Source organism: Balaenoptera ricei, chromosome 15 (assembly GCF_028023285.1).
Source record: "Balaenoptera ricei isolate mBalRic1 chromosome 15, mBalRic1.hap2, whole genome shotgun sequence".
Taxonomy (NCBI): domain Eukaryota; kingdom Metazoa; phylum Chordata; class Mammalia; order Artiodactyla; family Balaenopteridae; genus Balaenoptera; species Balaenoptera ricei.
Window position 1 is genome coordinate 82603886 of NC_082653.1, and position 22354 is coordinate 82626239.

Consider the following 22354-nt stretch of genomic DNA (forward strand, 5'->3'; position numbering starts at 1 on the left):
CCAGGCACCAGGGGCACCCAGCATGCTAGTGGTCTCTCTCTCTCCAGGTAGGGGACACTGCCGTGCCCCCCTTCAGTCCCCAGGTAGAACCAAGGCCCACCAGGCCCCTCCCGCCCTGCTCTGCTCCCTGTGTGCAGTCTCACACCCTCCCTGAGGTGAGGAGGTGAGGGTGGGCGCAGGTTCCCACCTACCCAGAGGGTGGGCCTTCTGGAGGCCACGCCTCCACCCACAGAGGCAAGACTGGATCTGCAGGGCCCTCTGTCCTCACACTCTACAAGGAGGACACCGGGGCTCCGACACGCCCTGCCCCACGTCCAGGACTCTGAGGTGGCGGGTCCAGGACTTGAACTCCAGTCTTGCTGAGCCCACCGGGCCTTCTGCCCCTTCTGGATGCTTCCTCCTGGCTGCACCACAGAATCTCTGGGCCTCACCCTGTGAGTGTGGAGCTCTGGAGGTGAGCCCGGAGGCTGTATTTAATAACGCTTCTCAGGGGGTTCCATCTGCAGCTGTGCGACCCTGGCTCATCCAGAGCCTTCCCTGGACAGAGGGGATGAAGGTCAGAGCAGTCATGAGCCATCCTGGTGACAGTCCCTGGGACCCTCTCTGATGGAGGCCCTGCCCGCCTGTGACTGGTGGTGGGCGGGGTGAGAGATTGGGGGCTGGGAACTTTGGTGACCCCCCCCCAGGGCTGGCTGGGATGGAGGCTCTGCTCACCCCCTCCCCAGGATGACGTTGGCATTGGTACTGGGTAGAAGGAGGGCAGGGGAAGACATGATTTCATTAGGAAGTGGCATTAGTTCTCTGGAGGTGGAAAAAAACAGACCAGCTTCCTTTCTCCTTTTCTTAGTTTTCCCCCAATTCTAATAGTTTTTTTCCATAATTTTCCCATAGCCAGCCAAGCAGCCTCCACCCTGCCTTTGCATCTATTTTTCTTACCTCTCCTCCCAGGCCCGAGAAGAGTGATTCTGCACTTTCATGGAGCCCTCTTATCTGAGTCAGGCCTTGAACATCCATTTTCTCTTTTTCAGCTTTACAACATTCTGTGATGAATGTATTCCTATCTCCATTTTACCCAGGGGGAAAATGAGGCACAGAGTCTTAATATCATGGAGTCCTCTGGGCTGTGAAAGATGCTTGGGCTGAATTGGTAACAGCTGGAAAGGGGGGCAGAAGAGAGGAAAAGGGACCCACCGGCTTCTTGGCAGTGCCTTCAGAGGGTACCTGCCCTGTGTGTGGGGAGACATCTGGGTTCTATTCCTGCCTCACCCCACTAGCTTGGGACCTGGAATGTCTCCTCCTTGCCTGGCCTCCGGAGGAGGGGGCTGGACCCCGCCAGGGGGCGCCACTGCCCATTCTCTTAGGCAGCACAGAACTTTTACAAAACAGGCTCTGGGGAACCTTTGCAAGCACCTACTGTCCAGGTGCCCTCAGGCCCCGCTGCTTCCACAGAAGTTCTCCCTAGATGCAAGTTGCACATTTCACATCATGTTCAGGCCCCTGGACCCAGTTGGAGCCCCATGAGGGTAGGATTTGTGAGGTGTGGTTTCTGCTCAGGGATGGCACGTGGTCTCTAGGTTTGTTCATCTTCCCTTCCCCAGTAGGCATGGGAGGGCCTGGGATGCAGCCTGGTGCTGTGGCTCTACTCACAGAGGAGGCTTGTGGGAGGAGGAGGCCTGGAGTTTTGTGATTCAAAGATGGGCAGAGCCTAAATGCAGCCCTTTAGCCCAGGTAGACATGAGGGAGACATGAGAGAGAGGTCAGAAACTGTGTGATAGCAGCAGGGACAGGTGAGGGCTATGAGCCATGGACCACATGAGAGAGAGAACCACTGCCTTAGATCTTCCCCACTTTCTCCCAAGTTTCCATCCTCCCTTCCTCATTGGCCACGTCCGTCACTGCCCCAGCCTCTTCCCCTTCCATGGCACCTCACCCTACTCTTGCTTTCCCCCAAAGATTAGTGATAAGGCAAAGATGTGCGTTCTCACTATCTCCATTCATTGTGCTGGAAGGTTCTAGCCCATATAATAAGGCAAGAAACAGAAATAAAAATTTTCTAGCTGTATTTTCTTAGATTCTGTATTTATCTGTTTGGCATCCATTTATGACAGGGCTAATTGTACTAACTCTGTTTTCTTACTTTCTGTATTCTTGAAGCTCTGACATCTGGGAGACCAGCAGTTACTGCTCACGGACCAGGGAGTTACTGCTCCTTCCAGATCTAGCTAATTCTTAGAGATAGATAGCAAAGGGCTTTCTTGGGAACACGCCTTTCATATACAAACTATCCACTCCCGGCCCCATACTCTAAACCACCTCCTTTATCTAACTCTCACACAGCAACCCAATATTTCCCCTGCCCTAAATCAACCCAGGGCCAGGTGCCAGACAACTAAGGAAAGCACCTATAGCCCAACACCCACCAGAATTATTCAAACTAGCCAATCTTAAACTGTTTTTTGTCCTGCCTTGTTTTTCCTGCAGAAAGCATAATAAAGACTGTTTTCTTTATCCTCATTCTTTTTTTAAAAAAATATTTATTTGGTTGCAGTGGGTCTTAACTGCTGCAGGTGGGCTCCTTAGTTTGGGCATTCTAACTCTTAGTTGTGGCATGCATATGGGTGGGATCTAGTTCCCGGACCGGGGATTGAACCCGGGCCCCCTGCATTGGGAGCGCAGAGTCTTAACCACTGCTTCACCAGGGAAGTCCCTATCCTCAATCCTTTTTCTGCCTCCTGAATGACTCTAGTGCTTCCCCACCTATAAGGGGGTGGTGTACACCCTCCCCTTGGGAAATATAAGTAATAAAAATCTTCTTTCTGGACTTCCCTGGGGGTCCAGTGGTAAAGAATCCACCTTACAAAGCACGGAATGCGGGTTCGATCCTTGGTCAGGGAAATAAGATCCCACGTGCCGCGGGGCAACTAAGCCCACACGCCACAACTACTACCTCCTGCGCCTCAACTAGAGAGCCTGCATGCCACAAACTACAGAGCCCACACGCCCTGGAGCCTGCGTGCCACAACTAGAGAGAAGCCTGCACGCCACAATGAAAGATCCCACATGCCTCAGTGAAGATCCCGCGTGCTGCAACTAAGATCCGACGCAGCCAAAAATAAATAAAATAAATAAATAAATAATAAATAAATCTTCAAAAAAAATCTTCTTTCAATGACCTCTCTGAGTTGTCAGTCAGTCACCTCTAAAAATTAAAATCCTGCAGGTATAGTAATTGAGACAAAAGCCATCCAGATTGAAAAGGAAGAAGTAAAACTGTCTTTATTCACAGATGACTTGGTTATTTATGTAGAAGATCCAATGGAATCTACAAAAAAACTACCAGAACCATTAGTGAGTTAAGCAGGTTTACAAGATCAATATATGGAAATCAATTTTATTTATATATACTAACAACAAAGAATTGGAAATTGAGATGAAAACGATGCTATATACAATATTATCAACAATGGCAGATATTTAGGAATAAATATGATGGAAGATGTGCAAAATCTGAACAGTGAAAACTACAAAGTATCGCTGAGAGAAATTAGAGAAGACAAATAAATGGAGATTTCACACATGAGAGGACTAAATACTGTTATACGTCAATTCTCCCCGGATAATATGTAGATTTAACACAATCTCAGTCAAAATCCCAGTAGGTTTGGGGTTTTTTTGTAGAAATTGACAAGCCAATTCTAAAATTCCTGTAGAAAATTAACTACCTAGAACAGCCAAAAAAACTTTGCAATTGAAGAACAAATTTGGAGGATTTATACTACCTGACTTCAAGACTTATTATTACAAGGCTACTGTAATCAAAATGTATTGGCATCAAGGAAGACAAATAGATTACTGGAACAGAACAGAGGGTACATAAATAGACCCACACATTTATGATCAATTAATTTCCAACAAAGATGCAAAGGGAATTCAGTGAAGAAATGATAGTCTTTTAAACAAATTGTACTGGAACAATTTGATATTTATATACAAAAAAAAAACCAACACAAAAAACAACAGAACTTACACTATGTTCAAAAATGCACTAAAAATGAATTGTAGGCCTAAATATAAGTCCTAAAATTATATAACTGAAGAAAAAAACATAGGAGAGAATCTTTGTGACCTTGGGTTAGGCAAAGATTTCTTAGATTCAGCACCAAAAGCATGACCCATAAAAGAAAATATTGAAAAATTGGAGTTCATCAAAATTAACAACTTCTGTTCTTCAAAAGAAACTGTCAAGGAGGTGAAAGACAAGATACAGATAGGGAGAAAATATTTGCAAATCATGTAACTAACAACGGACTTGTATCCAGAATATATAACGAACTCTCAAAGATTAATAAGAAAACAAAATTCCAATTAAATGAGCTAGGGCTTCCCTGGTGGCGCAGGGTTAAGAATCCGCCTGCCAATGCAGGGGACACGGGTTCGAGCCCTGGTCTGGGAAGATCCCACATGCCATGGAGCAACTAAGCTCGTGTGCCACAACTACTGAGCCTGAGCTCTAGAGCCCGTGAGCCACAACTTCTGAGCCTGCGTGCCACAACTACTGAAGCCCACGTGCCTACAGCCTGTGCTCTGCAACAAGAGAAGCCACTGCAATGAGAAGCCTGCACACCGCAACGAAGAGTAGCCCCACTCGCCGCAACTAGAGAAAGCCCGCACGCAGCAATGAAGACGCAACACAGCCAAAAATAAAAATAAATAAATTTATTTTTAAAAAGAACATGAGCTAAAGATGTGAATAGATACGTCATCAAAGAAGATACATAGGTAACAAATAAGCACATGAAAAGATGTGTAACATCATAAGTCATTAGGGAAGTGCAAATGAAAACCACAACGAGATACCACCATACATCTATTAAATGGCTAAAATTAATAGACCAACCATACTAACTGTTGGCAAGGACATGGAGCAACCAGAGCTCTCATCCACAGCAGGTGGGAATGTGAAATGGTACAACTACTTTGGCCATTCCTTAAAAAGTTGAACATACATCTACCGTTTGACATAGTCATACCATTCACAGGTATCACAGTGTTGACGAGCAGCATCAACCTGGGACTTGTGGGAAATGCCAATTCTCAGGCCCCAGCCTGACCTGCTGAAGTTTGAGAACCACTGCCCTGGGGCAAGGACTGATGCTGGGAACCTGCTTTGTGTGTTACATTTACTTTTCACAGCAATCCTGTGAGATAAAGGAATTTGATTCCCATCTGACAGAGGAAGGCACTGAGGCTCAGAGAGGTGACCTCACTTACTCTGGTTCCCTCCACGTCTGGATCTGGACCACACTCAGGTCTGTCTGCCTCATGAGCTTGGCGCTTACCCAAAATTGCCCCGATTGCCCCTCCCCCACCAACCACCCCCGTTAACCTCCCTCACTTCCCCTTCCTTCCACAGCCCATCCTGGGGGGTCATTCATTGTGCTTCATTCAGCTGGCCACTTCTCAGGGTCTGGGGAAACAAAGGCAGGAGGGATGTGAGTGTGGCCCCTGAGGTGAGGCAGGACACACGAGGCAAAGAAAGAGCACAGGGAAGGGGGAGGGACGAAGGGCAAGGTCTTGGTCTCTGCTCTTTCCCATGGGCTGTCCACGGGCCTCTGCTGACATCAGCACTCTGTTTACTTCCTCTTGTTTTGCAGGCAGGGAGGGGCCCAGAGAAGGCTTCTCCTGCCCTGGTTGGGTGCAGGCGTGCAGTGAGCCCTCCAGGAACTAGAGTCCAGCTGGGAAGGGAAGACTCTCAGCTTGCTTCACTATGTGAAGCAAGTAGAGGGAGACCCAGGCCCCACAAAGTTGAAACAAGCAGGGATGACATCTCCCACTTCCTGTGTGTCGGGTGCTTTGCACTCGTGTTGGCTATGTTTCCTTATTTGCTGTATTCTTTTTTTTTTTTTTTTTTAATAAATTTATTTATTTATTTATATTTAGTTTTGGCTGTATTGGGTCTTCGTTTCTGTGCGAGGGCTTTCTCCAGTTGCGGTGAGCGGGGGCCACTCTTCATCACGGTGCACGGGCCTCTCACTGTCACGGCCTCTCCCGTTGCGGAGCACAGGCTCCAGACGCGCAGGCTCAGTAGTTGTGGCTCACGGGCCTAGTTGCTCCGTGGCATGTGGGATCCTCCCAGACCAGGGCTCGAACCCGTGTCCCCTGCATTGGCAGGCAGATTCTTAACCACTACGCCACAAGGGAAGCCCAAGAAGTTTGCAACCATTTTTTGTTCAAATATTGTTTTCTGCATTGATCTCTATCTCCTCTTCTTCCAGAATTCCGGTGACACATATGTTAGACCTTTTTATTTTGTCCCCTGGGTCTCTAAGGCTCTGTTCATTTTTATAAGTCTTATTTTTCCTGGCTGTTCAAGTTGGATAGTTTCTTTTGATCTGTTTTTAAGTTTACTGACTCTTTCCTCTGTCATCTCAATTCTGCTACTGAACTCTTCCAATTAGCTTTTTGTTTCAGCAAGATCATGTTTGTCAGCTTTAAAGTTTTCATTTGGCTCTTTCTTATGGGTTATATTTTCTGCTAAGATGTTTGTCTTTCCATCCATTTCAAGACTGTTCACCTTTATTTCGTGGAGCAAGGTTGTCATCGCCGTGTTAAGGTCTTTGTCTAACAATTCCAACATTTGTGTCATCTCGAGGTGTGCGTCTTTTGCCTTGTGGGTTGTTGAGATTTTCCTGTTTCTTTCTATCTCAAGTAATTTTGGATTACATCCTGGACATTTCAACTATTGCTCTATGAGATGCTGGGTCCTGTTACAATCTTCGGAGAATGTTGATTTCTCTGTTTTGGCAGCAAGTTGAGCTGACTAACTTCAGCCCAAAGTCCCAACGTGCCTTCTATGGGCTGTGATTCCAAAGCCATTTCCATTTTCAAAAACTTGGCTGTGGAGTTTGTATCTGTCCTGTGTGAGCATCCCACCCCCGCTTCCTCTCCTTCTCCCCCTGCCCCTCCACTGCTCATGGGCCACCCTGGGACTAAGTGGGGATCTACAGCACAGTTTAGTTCTCGAAGCCTTTAGTATGTTTTTAGGATCAGTTCCATGTATGTGTATCTTGGACATGGGCTCCATATGCAGCTGATGGAATTCCTCTTTCAAGCTTCCTCCTCTTAAAGATAGAAAGCCAAGGTTTTAGCTTCCTCATCACTTCTTGCATGCCCTTCCTGTAACTGCATCTGCCTTTAGGAGAAGCAGTGAGAGGGAGGGGAGAGAGAAAAGCAAGGGCGGTGCCTCCCAGGCTCTTTCAACAACAAGGGCTCTCTTTCCTAGTTTCTGTGGTCAGGGAGAAGGATTTTTTTCTCTCTCATAGTTTCTGTCAGTGTGAGCATGGCCGCCTCTGCAGCTGGGTTGCCACTACTGCCGTGAGAGTGCATCTTTGGGTCTTCCCTCAGGGCAGAGCTGGGTAGGATTACAAAATAAAACCAAGGTTCTCCTCCTTGTCTCTCTGTAGTAGTCCTCTGATCGGAGAAGGAGGGTTTTTGTGGGAGCTTTTTCTTCCTGTGCCTGCTATGCAGTTCTGGGATTCAGGATGCGCTGAGTCTGAGCTGAGAGATACGGGAGGAAACCAAACCAAACCAAACCATAAACTCACTGCCATACCCTTCCATGAGTTTTGATTTCTCTCTCCAATCTGTCTGCTAGTCCTTACTTTTCAGGGTCTTCCAATTGTTGCTTCATGTATTCGTCCAGGGTTTTAGTTGTAATCAGTGGGGGAGATATAGGGTGGAGTGTATTTACTCATCTTAACCAGACCTGGGACTCCTACCTTGATATTTTCTTTTTTTTTTTTTTAACATCTTTATTGGAGTATAATTGCTTTACTACCTTGATATTTTCAATCCCACAAATTAGACATCATTGTTACTGTCTTATAAGCTCAGTATTACTTTTTTTTTAAATTTTATTTTATATTTTTTTAACTTAGTTTAATTTTTTTTATACAGGTATTTTTTTTTATATTGCCACCACTCCCCACCCCACACCGTTTTCCCCCCTTGGTGCCCGTACATTTGTTCTCTACATCTGTGTATCTATTTCTGCCTTGCAAACCGGTTCATCTGTACCATTTTTCTAGATTCCACATATATGCATTAATATACAATATTTGTTTTCCCCTTTCTGACTTACTTCACTCTGTATGACAGTCTCTAGGTCCATCCTCCTCTGTACAAATGACACAATTTCGTTCCTTTTTATGGCTGAGTAATGTTCCATTGTATATGTGTACCACATCTTCTTTATCCATTCTTCTGTCGATGGGCATTTAGGTTGTTGCCATGTCCTGGCTACTGTAAATAGTGCTGCAATGAACTTTGGGGTGCATGTGTCTTTTTGAATTATGGTTTTGTCTGGGTATATGCCCAGTAGTGGGATTGCTGGGTCATATGGTAATTCTATTTTTAGTTCTTTAAGGAACCTCCATACTGTTCTCCATAGTGGCTGTATCAATTTACATTCCCACCAACAGTGCAAGAGGGTTCCCTTTTCTCCACACCCTCTCCAGCATTTGTTGTTTGTAGATTTTCTGATGATGCCCGTTCTAACTGGTGTGAGGTGATACCTCATGGTGGTTTTGATTTGCATTTCTCTAATGATTAGGGATGTTGAGCAGCTCTTCTTGTGCCTCTTGGCCATCAATGGAACAGGATAGAAAGCCCAGAGATAAACCCACGCACCTATGGTCAATTAATCTATGACAAAGGAGGCAAGAATATACAAAGGAGAAAAGACAGTCTCTTCAATAAGTGGTGCTGGGAAAACTGGACAGCTGCATGTAAAAGAATGAAATTAGAACACTCCCTAACACCATACACAAAAATAAACTCAAAATGGATTAAAGACATAAATGTAAGACTGGACACTATAAAACTCTTAGAGGAAAACATAGGAAGAACACTCTTTGACATAAATCACAGCAAGATCTTTTTTGACCCACCTCCTAGAGTAATGGAAATAAAAACAAAAATAAACAAATGGGACCTAATGAAACTTAAATTTTTTGTACAGCAAAGGAAACTATAAACAAGATGAAAAGACAACCCTCAGAATGGGAGAAAATATTTGCAAATGAATCACCAGAAAAAGGATTAATCTCCAAAATATATAAACAGCTCATGCAGCTCAATATTAAAAAAACAAACAACCCAATCAAAAAATGGGCAGAAGACCTAAATAGACATTTCTCCAAAGCTCTGTATTACTTCTGATTTACCTACATCCTTGCTTCTTTTGTCTCACCATTCCCTTTTGCACCTCAGACCTTACTTCTTTCTGTTATTTTTATTTTGTCTGGAAATGTGTTTATTTTGCTAGTGTTCTTGAAAATAATTTATCTGTGTAAATAATTCTAGGTTGACTTATTTTTCTTAACAGTTTAGAGATAACACTGCACTGTCTTTTGGGTTCCAGTGAGGAGGTAGCTGGCTCATTCTGTAGATACTGATTTTTCATTTTGCCTGCTATTAACATCTCCTCTTTGTCATTGGTATTTTACAGTTAGACTAGAATGTTTATAGTTGTGGACTTCTTTTTATTTATTATGCTTGCTTGGTGAATTTATTGGGCTTCCTGAAAATTCATTGTCTTGTCAAATAGTGCTTATTTCCTATTTTCTCTAATCTCTCTTTCTGAAGTCATATTATTAGACACAGCAGAATTTTTTAAAAAATTTTATTGGAGTATAGTTGATTTACAGTGTTGTGTTAGTTTCAGGTGTACAGGAAAGTGAATCAGTTATACATATACATATATCCACTCTTCTTTAGATTCTTTTCCCATATAGGCCATTACAGAGTATTGAGTAGTGTTCCCTGTGCTATACAGTAGTTAGACACATCAGACTTTTTTACTCTTTTATGTTTGACTTTTTTTTCCTTCATATTTTCCCTCCCTGTACATCCATGCTGCATTCTGACAGTGTCTTTGGACCTATCTTAAGCCAACCCACAAATTTTATCTCCAGCTGCATTTAATTTGCTGTTTAATGTACCCATTTACTCTTTTATTTCAATTTTTATATTTTACATTTGTAGAGTTTCTATTTGTGTTTTTTTCCCCCAAATCTGCCTGGTCAGTTTTACATTCTCTTGTTTCATCATACTTCCAATATCTTCTTTTATTTCTTTAAACCTATTGATTTATGAACGATGCCATCTAATACTAATATCAGCAATCTTTGAAGACTTAACTTTGCAGTTGTTTCTGTAGTTCTTTTGCTCATGATCACTTGTTTTGTTGTGTTTGATGGTTTTTAAATTGATATTTCATCTTACTTGGAACTTAATCTGTGGGAATTCTTTGAGACCTAGATGTAAGTGCCTTCCTCCAGAGGGGATCTGTGTTTACATCTGCTGGGTGCAGGTATACTACCTATTGAGGGTCACTTTAAATGAAAATTTCAGCTTTGTATTTTTTCAGGCTCACAGGCATTGTGAATTCTGGCCTAAACCCTTGAGAGTGTGGGTGAAGGTTAGGGATGCTCTGAGGGAAGATATTTTTCATGCTTTTCTCTAAAGCTATGGCTGAAGAATCAATCTCCACTACCTCCCCCTTCATGGCAGTTCTTTTTCTTCTGGCTCACTGTCAGAGGGTCAGTGATTTAGGGGTCCTGGCTTTATGCAGAGGTCTCATCTGATCTCCATCCTGCTCTGGCCCAGGCTTTGTCTCTTGTCACCAGAGATTTGGAGGCTGGCTAAAGCCCAGGCTTTACCTTTGGGCCCCTGGGGACTGGATGATTGATGCAAGGTATCTTCCAGGATACATTCATTTGCAACTTGCCTCTTATTCTTGCAATATTGTGATTGATAAGAAATATATATATTTGGTCATTTGGATGACCAAAACATATTTCTCATATATATGTGGTTTTCCTCCACAGTTCCTGACTCACAGCTCCCAAAACCCTTGGAAATTCCTGAGCCGTAAGAGCAATAGGAGCATTTTTTGTTATAATATTTGCTCTCTTATCCTCAGTTCTTGAAATTGTTTCAGAGCCATAAAGGTGAAATGGGCATCTTGTTATTCATAACAAGCCCCTTTTCACCACAGCTGGGTTTATATTAATGAGGTGGCTTTTAGAAAGCACCTCAGGATGGGGGCTGGTTGCCAGGGGAACGAATCATGACCTCACCCCCTGATTTCTGTGACGACCAGAGGGGTTGGAGTTTGAATTAATCACCAATAACCAAAATTTACTCAATCATACCTATGTAATGAATGCTCCATAAAACCCCAAAAGGATGGGGTTTGTAGGGCTTCTGGGTTGGTGAACATGTGGAGGAGGATGGGAGAGTGCTCCAAGAGCGCATGGGAGATACCTGCCCTTTCCCCTACCTTGCCCTAGCATCTTCTCCATCCGGCCATTCCTGAGTTATATGTCCTTTTGTAATAAACTGGTGATCTAGGAAGCAAAATGTTTCTCTGAGTTCTGTGAGCCGATCTAGCAAATTAATCAAACCTGAGGATGTTGGCGCCTCTGATCTATAGCTGATGGGTCAGGAGCCCAGGTGACAACCTGAACTTGTGATTGGCATCTGAAGTGGTGGTATGGTGGGAGGAGTAGTCTTGCAGGACTGAGTCCTTACCCTGTGGAATCTGACCCTGTCTCGAAGTAGTGTCAGAATTGAGTTATTCTCAGCTGGTGTCTGAGCGTTGCTTGGTGTGTGGGGAAAACCCTCACACCACACTCATTGGAATTGGGGTCAGAACCGTTTTTAACTTTACACCATGATTTTGAGAGGTTTATCCAGTGTTGATAGATGAACTGGAGTTCATTCATTTTAAATGCTGTTAAATATTTCAATGTGAATATTTACCATGATCCACTTATTCATTCTCCTATTGATGGACATTTACGTTATTCTCAGTCTTTGACTATTGTAAATAATGCTGTAATAAACATTTTTTCCCCATGTTTCTTTGGGTACGTGTGCAAGAGTTTCTCTAGTGTATATACCTAAAAGTGGAATTTCTGGGTCACAGAGTATGTGCACTTCGAAATTTTGGAGATTATATTTAATTGTTCTCCAAGCAGTACCAAGACACGCTCCCACCACTGTTCACTTTGCCTCCAACATTTAAATTTTTACCAATCTGATGTGTGTGAAAATGACTGTTTTCATTGGCATGTCCTTGATTGCTAGAGAGAAGAGCATGTCTCATGTTTCGCCCATTTTGGTTTTCTCTTCTGTGAACTGCCTCTTTGTATTTATCTTGTGAATATTGGAAACCAAGGGTAATCATTAGTTAGATCCATTACACCTGTAACCTGCGCTCACTGATCAAGTTCACTTTAACTGTTGCTGCAGAAGGTTTGCATGTCTTCCAAGCTTCATGCAGCCTAAATAATAAAGATATTTGCCCAAGTTGTTTTTTTAGTAACTTGGAGTCAGCTGTGTCCAGTTCGAGCTTGAGCCAGATGAGACTAAGACTACTGACCCTCCAACTGGGCATGCGTGAGTGTCCACTCAGGGACCTTTAGGTGCCAGAGGGCCCAAAACTCCACCATCAGAGCATGGTAATAACACCATCATTTTCTGAACATGTGTCCCATGAAGAAGCCACAGCTTAGTTGCACCTGTGCAGAAGGACAATTGCCTCACTTTTTCTTTTCTCCGATCACCTTATCACCTTTCCCCGTGCCCTCCATGCCTCAGCTTTATCCCATCAATATCCTGTGCCCCTCCCCTTCCGGGAGACAGATTTGAGATCCATTCTCCCCTCTCCTGGCTTGGCCGCCTCGTGAATATAGTTTTTCTCTGCTGCAAACGTTAGCGTCTCAGTGTTTGGCCTGTTGCCTGTCCAGCGAATGAACCAGGTTTGGTAACATAGTTTCCTATTTCTAAATTGGTTTGCCATTCATTAGATATTTGAAATTCGAATTCTTTGTCAATCACATATGTTACAAATGTCCTCTTTCTGTCAGTGGCTTGTTATTTCCCTTTACTTTTTGTTTGTTTGTTTGGTTTTGGTTTTTTTGTTTTTTTGCTGGCTGCTTGGAGTTTATTTTCTACTTGGTGCAAGGCACAGGTTAGGGGGTGCCGGGAAGGCTCTCATGTGGCTTGGATAGTAAAGAGTGGAGTTCTCTCAACTTCCTTTTTGGTGTTTTGCTGTTTTGATATTAAAAACCCAACTGCTTCTGTTGGCTGCAGCCTGCTGACTCTCAGGGAGGGGAAGGAGGGGGGGCTCTGATGAGCCTAGCGCCTTGGGAGGAAGCCCGGCAGCTGGTGGTGGCCACTCAGGACGGGGGCCTGTAGTTGGTTTGGCCAGGCTGGCCGCCAGGCTGCTGCTTCCCCACGGCTTTCCGAGCCAGGTCACAGGTGATCATGCCGGTGGAGGCCTGGGCTGGTTTGCTCTGGGGACCCCAACACTGTGGCCATGAATGGGAGAGTGGACTTCCCGAAAAAGAAGCTAGCCCACCAGCGTCCCGGGTCAGCTCTGGGGAGACCGGGGTGGCGGGGGATGCCTTCCCCAGGGTACTCGGCACTTCCGCAGGAGCTGTTACTGGAAGTGGAGCCCAGGCGGCGCCGGTAGTAGTCGTGGGTGGCCACGAGCGAGCCGCTGGAGGGGATGGCTGCCATGCTCTTGCTTGTGGGCTGGTGGAAACCTCGGCGGCGACCCCTCGCGGGCCTCGGCGCTCGATCACTGACGGCGGGGACCGGGGCGCTAGGCCACCGAGCCCATCTGCGCAGGAGACCGCGGCCGACGGCTCCACGACCCAGACACGCGGGACGCGCACGCGCGGACTCGCCCCCTTCTCCCTTTACTTTTGAACTATAGAAATTTAAATCTGATCTCAGATTCATCAAACTCTTTGTGTCTTTTTAAGAAATCCTGTCCTACTCTTAAGGTCATAAAGACAGCCTCCTGTATTTTGTGTTAAAAACTAAAAGTTTGCTTTTCATATTTGTTTTTCATCCAGTTAGAACTGGTTTTTGTGTAAGGTGTAAAGTTGGAATTTAACTTTTTCCAGATGGATAGCCACTTGTCCTTGCCATCCTTCCCCACTGAATTATAATGCCATCTCTCTAATATATAAAGTTTCCATTCCTAGGCTCTCTTCTCATTGCTCTATTTGTGCCAAAGCCACATTTTCTTAATTTCAATAACTTTTTAATTAGTATCAATATGTGAGACCTGGTATGTGAAACCCTCATCTAATTTTGGTTCTTCAAAATCTCATTTAGTCTCAGAATCTCATTGCATTTTAGAATCTGCTTGCTGATTTCCATGACAAAACCTGTTGGGATTTTTATTGGAATGGTATGCATTCATGGACTAATTTGAGGAGAACTGGCATATTTATGATATTAAGTCTCTATCCATGACCATGATGTAAAATTAAATAAATTTCAATAGTTATATAAATTTTTCAAGAAGGTCTTACATATCTTTTGTTAGATTTATTCATTTTATTCCTATTAGCATATTGCTTGTTTTGTTAGATAATTGTACTTTAATTAATTCAGGTCTATTGTGGTATGATTTACATACAGTAGAATTTATCTTTTTTAGGTATTACAGTTCAACGAGCTTTTAAAAGGTATAAGGTTCTGTAGCCACCATCACAATCAAGACACAGTATTCCACTACCCCGAGTTCCTTCATGTCCCTTTATAGTCAATCCTCTCCTCCCATTTCTAGCCTTTGGCAATCACTGCTCTGAATTCTGTCCCTATACTTTTGCTTTTTCCAGAACGTCATATAAATGGAATCATACAGTATGTAGCCTTAGTTTGGCTTCTTTCACTTAGCAAAATACTTTCGAGGTTTGTCCACATCATTATGTGTATTGGTAGTTGATTCCTTTTTACTGTTGAGTCGTTTTCATTGTATGGATGTACCATGACTTGTTGACCCACTCACCAGTTGATCAGTTGATGGACAATTTCTTCCCTCCGTTTTGGATGATTATGAACAAAGTTGCTATGAACACTGGCATACAGATTTGCATGAGAACATGTTTTCATTTCCTGGGGTAAATACCTAGCAGTGGGATTGTTGGGTCATATGGTAATATGTATTTACATTTATAAGAAATTATCAAAATGTTTTTCAAACTGGTTATGCCATTTTTCATCCCCATCAGCGAAGTGTGAGAGTTTTACTTCCTCTGCATCCTCACTTCTTGGTATTGTAGTGGTATCTCACTGTGGTTTTATTCTGCATTTTCCTAATGAATAATAATTTTGAACTTCGTTTCATGTGATTATTTGTCATCTGTGTCTCTTCTTTGATGAAATATCTGTTCAAATCTTTTTCCAATTTTTAAAACTTGGGATTTTTGTTACTGAGTATTGAGAAGTCTTTACATGTTGTGTTGCAAGTTCTTTATCAGATGTGTGTTTTACAAGTGTTTTCTCCAGTCAGTAGGTGATTTTTTTATTTTCTTAATAATATCTTTTGAAAAGCAGAAGTTGTTAATTTTGATAAAGTCCTGTTTGTCAATATTTTTCTTTTATGGATCATGGTTTTGGTGTTGAATCTAAGGAATCTTTGCCTAATTCAAGGTCACAAAGATTTTCTATTTTTCCCTCTAAAAGTTTAATAGTCTAAGTTTTTACATTGTCTATAATCTGTCTTAAGTTTTAAAAATATATAATGGAAACTATGGGTCAAGGTTCATTTTTAATTTTTTTTGCACATGGATACCCAATTGTTTTAGCAGCATTTGTTAAAAAGATTATTTTTAACTTATTTAATTACCTTGGCTCCTTTGTGGAAAATCAACTGAACATACAGTCCCTTGGTATCTGTGAAGGGGATTGGTTCCAGGACCCTCTGTGAATACAAAAATCCCAGGATACTCAAGTCCCTTACATAAAATGGCATAGTATTTGCATATAAGCTACACAACCTTCTCATACAATTTAATTTTTAATTATTTATCTTTTATTGAAATATAACTGACATACAATATTAGTTTCAGGTGTACTGCATAATGGTTTGACATTTGCATACATTATGAAATGATCACCATATGTCTAGTAACCATTTATCTCCATGCAAAATTATTACAATATTATTGACATATTCCTTATGCTGTATATTACATGCCCATGACTTATTTATTTTATAAGTGGAGGTTTGTACCTCTTAATCCTCTTCACCTATTTTGCCCCCACTCCCAACCTTCTCTTCTCTGGTAACCACCAATTTTTTTTTGTTTTTTTTAAATTTTATTTATTTATTTATTTATTTATTTTTGGCTGTGTTGGGTCTTCGTTTCTGTGCGAGGGCTTTCTCTAATTGCGGCAAGTGGGGGCCACTCTTCATCGCGGTGCGCGGGCCTCTCACTATTGCGGCCTCTCTTGTTGTGGAGCACAGGCTCCAGACGTGCAGGCTCAGCAATTGTGGCTCACGGGCCTAGTCGCTCCGCGGCATGTGGGATCTTCCCAGACCAGGGCTCGAACCCATGTCCCCTGCATTGGCAGGCAGATTCTCAACCACTGCGCCACCAGGGAAGCCCCCACCAATTTGTTTTTTGTACTGATGAGTCTTTCATTTTGTTGTTTTTTAGATTCCACATATAAGTGAGTTCATATGATATTAGTCTTTCTCTGTCTGACATATTTCACTTAGCATAATACCCTCTTCATACACCCATATTGCCAAAAATGGCAAGATTTCATTTTGTTATGGCAGAGTAACATCCATTGTTTAAATATACCACATCTTCTTTATTCATTCATCTATTGATGGGCACTTAGGTTACTTCCATATCTTGGCTACTGTAAATAATGCTGCAGAGAATATGGGGTTGCAGATATCGTTTCCAATTTGTGTTTTTGTTTTCCTCAGGTAAATACCCAGAAGTGAAATTGCTGTGTCATATCCAGTTCTATTTTTAATATTTTGAGGAACCTCCACACTGTTTTTCACAGTGGCTGCACCAATTTACATTCTCACCAACAGTGCATGAGTGTTCCCTTTTCTCCATGTCCTCCTCAACACTTTTTTTTTTTTTTTGTCTTCTTGATGACAGCCGTTCTGGCAGACGTGACGTGTTATTTCATTGTGATTTTGATTTGCATTTCCCTGATTATTAGTGATAGTAAGCATTTTTTCATGTGTTTGGAGGCCATCTGTAGGTCTTTTTTGGAAAAATGTTTATTCAGGTCTCCTGCCGATTAAAAAATTTTTTTAATTGGGTTGTTTGATTTTTGATGTTGAGTTGCATGAGTTCTTTGTGTATTTGGATATTAACCCCTTATCAGATGTATCATTTGCAATTATCTTCTCCCCATTCAGTAGGATATCTTTTTGTTTTATTGATAGTTTCCTTCACTGTGAAAAAGCTTTTTAGTTCAATGTAGTCCCATTTGTTTGTTTTTGCTTTTGTTTCCTTTGCCTGAGGAGACAGATCCAAAAAAAATATATATATATTGCTAAGACTGATGTCAAAGAGTCTAATGTCTATGTTTTCTTCTAGAAGTTTTATGGTCTCAGGTCTTTCATTTAAGTCTCGAATCCATTTTGTGTTTATTTTTGTATATGGTGTGAGAAAGTAGTCCAGTTTGATTCTTTAGCATGTTGCTGACCAGTTTTCCCATTACCATTTCCCATTACCATGAAAAGGCTGTCTTTTCCCCATTATAGTCTTGCCTCCTTTGTTATAGATTTATTGCCCATATAAGCGTGGGTTCATTTTGTGATCTCTGTTCTCTTCCATTGATCTAGGTATCTGTTTTTGTGTCAGTACCATACTGTTTTGGTTACTGTAGCTTTGTGTTACAGTTTGAAATCAGGAAGTGTGATACCTCCAGGTTTGTTCTTACTCAAAATTGCTTTGGCTATTCGAGGGGTGTTGTGTTTCCATACAAATTTTAAAGTTATTTGTTCTAGTTCTGTGAAAAGTGTCCTGGGTATTTTGATAGGGATTGCACTGAATCTGTAGATTGCCTTGGGTAGTATGGTCATTTTAACAATATTAATTCTTCCATTCCGTGAGCACAGTATGTCTTTATATTTGTTTGTGTCATCTTAAATTTCTTTCATCAGTGTCTTAGAACTTTCAGAGTACAAGTCTTTTACCTCTTTAGTTAAATTTATTCCTAGGTACTTTATTCTTTTTAATGCAATTGTAAATGGGATTGTTTTAATGTATTTTTCTGTTAGTTCATTTTTAGTATATAGAAATGCTATATTTCTTTATATTAATTTGGTATACTACACTTCACTGAATTCATTTATTCTAGTAGGTTTTTTTGCTATCATCTTTGGGATTTTCTATATATAGTTTCATATCATCTGAAAACAGTGACAGTTTTACTATTTTCTTTCCAATTTGGATTTTTTGTTTTTCTCTACTGGCTCCTGTGGCCAGGATTTCCAATATATTGGGTTGGCTAAAAAGTCCGCTTGGGTTTTTGTAACATCTAATGGAAAAATCTGAACGAACTTTTTGGCCAACCCAATACTATGTTGAAAAAAAGTGGTAAGAGTGGGCATACTTGTCGTTTCTGATCTTAGAGGAAATGCTTTTAGCTTTTCACCACTAAGTGAAAAAATTGGCTGTGGGTTTGTCATATATGCCTTTTATTGTGCTGAGGTATATTCCCTCTGTAACTCACTCTGGAGACTTTTTATCATAAATGAATGTTGAATTTTGTCAAAAGATTTTCCTGCATCTATTGAGGTTAGCATATGATTTTTATTCTTCAATTTGTTAATGTGGTATAACACATTGATTTGCTGGTATTGAATCATCCTTACATCCCTGGAATAAATCCCACTTGATTTTTGTGTATGATCCTTTTAATGTATCATTGTGTTTGGTTTGCTAATATTTTGAGGACTTTGCATCTATGTTCATCAGGGATATTGCTCTGGAATTTTCTTTTTTGTGGTTCGTTTGTCTGGTTTTGGTATCAGGGTGATGCTGGGCTTCTAGAATGAGTTCAGAAGCATTTCTTCCTCTTCAATTTTTGGGAATAATTTGAGAAAGATAGGTTTAACTCTTCCTAAATGTTTGGCAGAATCCACTTATGAAGCCATCTAGTCCTGGACTTGTGTTTGTTGGGAGGGTTTTTTTGCTTTTATTACTTATTCAGTTTCACTACTGGTAATCTATTCATGTTTTCTATTTCTTCCTGATTTACTTTCTAGGAATTTATCCATTTCCTCTAGGTAGTCCATTTTATTGACATAAGTTGTTCATAGTAATCTCTTTTATGATCCTTTTTACTTTGTGGTGTCAGTTGTAACTTCTCTTTTATTTATGATTTTATTTATTTGGGCCCTCTTTTTTCCTTAATGAGACTGGCTAATGGCTTATCAATTTTTTATCTTTTCAAAAAACTAGCTCTTTTTGGTTCTTTTTTATTTTTTTAAAGTCTCAATTTCATTTACTTCTGCTCTGATCTTTATTTCTTTTATTCTACTAACTTTGAGTTTTGATGTTCTTCTTTTTTTAGTTCCTTTAGGTGCAAGGTTAAATTGTTTATTTGAGCTTTTTCTTGTTTTCTGAGGTAGGCTTGTATTGCTATAAACTTCCCTCTTAGAAGTGCTTTTGCTGTGTCCTGTGTATTTTGGATTGCTGTGTTTCCATTTTTTATTTGTCTCCAGGTATTTTGTGATTACTCTTTGATATCATCAGTGACCTACTGTTTACCCTCCATGTGTTTGTTTTCTGTAGTTTTTTTCTTATAGTTGATTTCTAGTTTCATACCCTTGTGTTCAGAAAAGATGCTTGATATGATTTCAATCTTCTTAAATTTATTGAGACTTCTTTTGTGGCCTATATATCCTGGAGAATGTTCCATGTGCACTTTAAAAAAATGTGTATTCTGCTGCTTTGGATGAAATGTTCTGTATGTATTAATTCCATCTAAAATCTACTGTGTTCTTTAAGGCCAGTGTTGCCTTCTTGATTTTCTGTCTGGATGATCCGTCCATTGATGTAAGTGTAATGTTAAAGTCCCCTACTATTTTTATGTTACTGTCAGTTTCTCCCTTTATGTTTGTTTATATAGAATTTTTTTTCTTTTTTTATTTTTATTTTTAAAATTTTTGGCGGCACCATGCAGCATGTGGGATCTTAGTTCCCCCACCAGGTATCGAACCTGTGCCCCCTGCAGTGGAAGTGTGGAGTCTTAACCACTGGACCACTAGGGAAGTACCATATGTTTGTTTATATTTTTATTAAAATTTTTAAATTGAAGTTGATTTATAAAGTTATATTAGTTTCAGTCGTATAACAGTGATTCAGTATTTTTATAGATTATACTGCATTTAAGGTTATTACAAAATAATGGTTATACTTCCCTGTGCTGTATAATATCCTTTTTGCTCATTTATTTTATACATAGTAGTTTATATCTTTTAATCCCTTAGCCCTATCTTGCACTCCCCTTCCCCCTCCCCACTGGTAACCACTAGTTTGTTCTCTATATCTGTGAGTCTATTTCTGTTTTGTTATATTTATTTGTTTTATTTTTTTAGATTCCTCATATAAGTGCTAACATACAGTATTTGTCTTTCTCTGTCTGACTTATTTCACTAAGCATAATACCCTCTATTTCCATCCACGTTGTTGCAAATTGCAGAATTTCATTCCTTTTTATGGATGAGTAATATTCTGTGGTATATATATACCACATCTTTATTCATTCATCAGTTGATGGACACTTAAGTTGCTTCCATATCTTGGCTATTGTAAATAATGCTGCTATCAACATTGGGATGCATGTATCTCTTCAAACTAGTGTTTTCATTTTCTATGGATATATACCCAGGAGTGGAATTGCTGGATCATATGACAGTTCTATTTTTGTTTTTTGAGGAATTTCCATACTGTTTTCCATAGTGGCTGCACCAATTTACATTCCCACTAGCAGTGTAGGAGGGTTTTCTTTTCTCCACATCCTCTCCAACGTTTGTTATATTAGATGATAGCCGTTTTGACAGGTGTGAGGTGATATCTCATTGTGGTTTTTATTGCATTTCTCTGATTAGCTACGTTGAGCATCTTTTCATGTTCCTATGGGCCAGTGTATGTCTTCTTTGGAAATATGTCTGTTCAGGTCTTCTGCCCATTATTTAACAAACAACCTTCTGGCCAGGTTGCTTGTTTTTTTGATACTGAGTTGTATGAGCTGTTGATATATTTTATATATTAACCCCTTATCAGTCATGCCATTTGCAAATATTTTCTCCCATTCAGTAAGCTGTCTTTTTTTGTTGATGGTGGTTTCCTTTAGTGTGCAAAAGCTTTTAAATTTAATTAGTCCCATTTGTTTATTTTTGTTTTTATTTCCTTTGCCTCAGGAGACTGATCCAAAAAATATTGCTAAAATTTATGTCAAAAAGTGTCCTACCTATGTTTTCTTCTAGGAGCTTTATAGTTTCAGGTCTTACATATAGGTCTTTAGTCCATTTTGAGTTTATTTTTGTAAATGGTATGATAAATTGTTCTAGTTTTATTCTTTTGCGTGCAGCTGTCCAGTTTTTCCAGTACAACTTATTGAACAGACTGTCTTTTCTCCATTGTATATTCTTGCCTCCTTTGTCATAGATTAGTTGACCATAATTGCATGGGTTTACTTATGGGCTCTCTATTCTGTTCCATTGATCAATGTGTATGTTTTGGGGCCAGTACCATGCTGTTTTGACTACTTTAGCTTTGAAGTATAGTCTGAAGTCAGAGGGTGTGATACATCCAGCTTTCTTCTTTTTCTTCAAGATTGCTTTAGCAATTTGGGTTCTTTTGTGGTTCCATATAAATTTTAGGATTCTTTTTTCTAGTTCTGTGGAAAATGGCATGGGTATTTTGATAGGGATTGCATTAAATCTGTAGATTGCCTTGCTAGTATGGACATATTAACAATATTCTTCCAGTATATGAACATGGGATATCTTCCCATTTCTTTGTATCACCCTCTATATCCTTTATCAGTGTTTTATAGTTTTCAGAGTATAGGTCTTTCACCTCCTTGGTTAATTTTATTCCACCTATTCTTTTTGATGTGATTTTAAACAGACTTGTTTTCTTGCTTTCTCTTTCTGATAGTTCATTATCAGTGTATAGGAAAGCAACAGATTTCTGAATATTAATATTGTGTTCCACAACCTTATTGAATTTATTTATTCTAATAGTTTTTTGGAGACTTTAGGATTTTCTATATATAGTATCATGTCATATGCAAATACGTGACAGTTTTATTTCTCCCCTTGCAATTTGGATGCCTTTAAAAAATTTTTTATTGAAGTATAGTTGAATTGCAGTGTTGTGTTAATTACTGCTGTAGAGCAAAGTGACTCAGTTATACATATATATACATTCTTTTTCATGTTTTTTCCATTATGTTTTATCAGAGGATAGTGAATATAGTTCCCTGTGCTATA

The 22354-nt window shown here is 40.6% G+C and overlaps 1 pseudogene; it reads right to left on the minus strand.

Moving 5' to 3' along the window:
• Positions 1-13186: 13186 nt before the first annotated feature.
• Positions 13187-13704, minus strand: LOC132349074 (pancreatic progenitor cell differentiation and proliferation factor-like; annotated as a pseudogene).
• Between the last annotated feature and the right edge of the window lie 8650 nt (positions 13705-22354).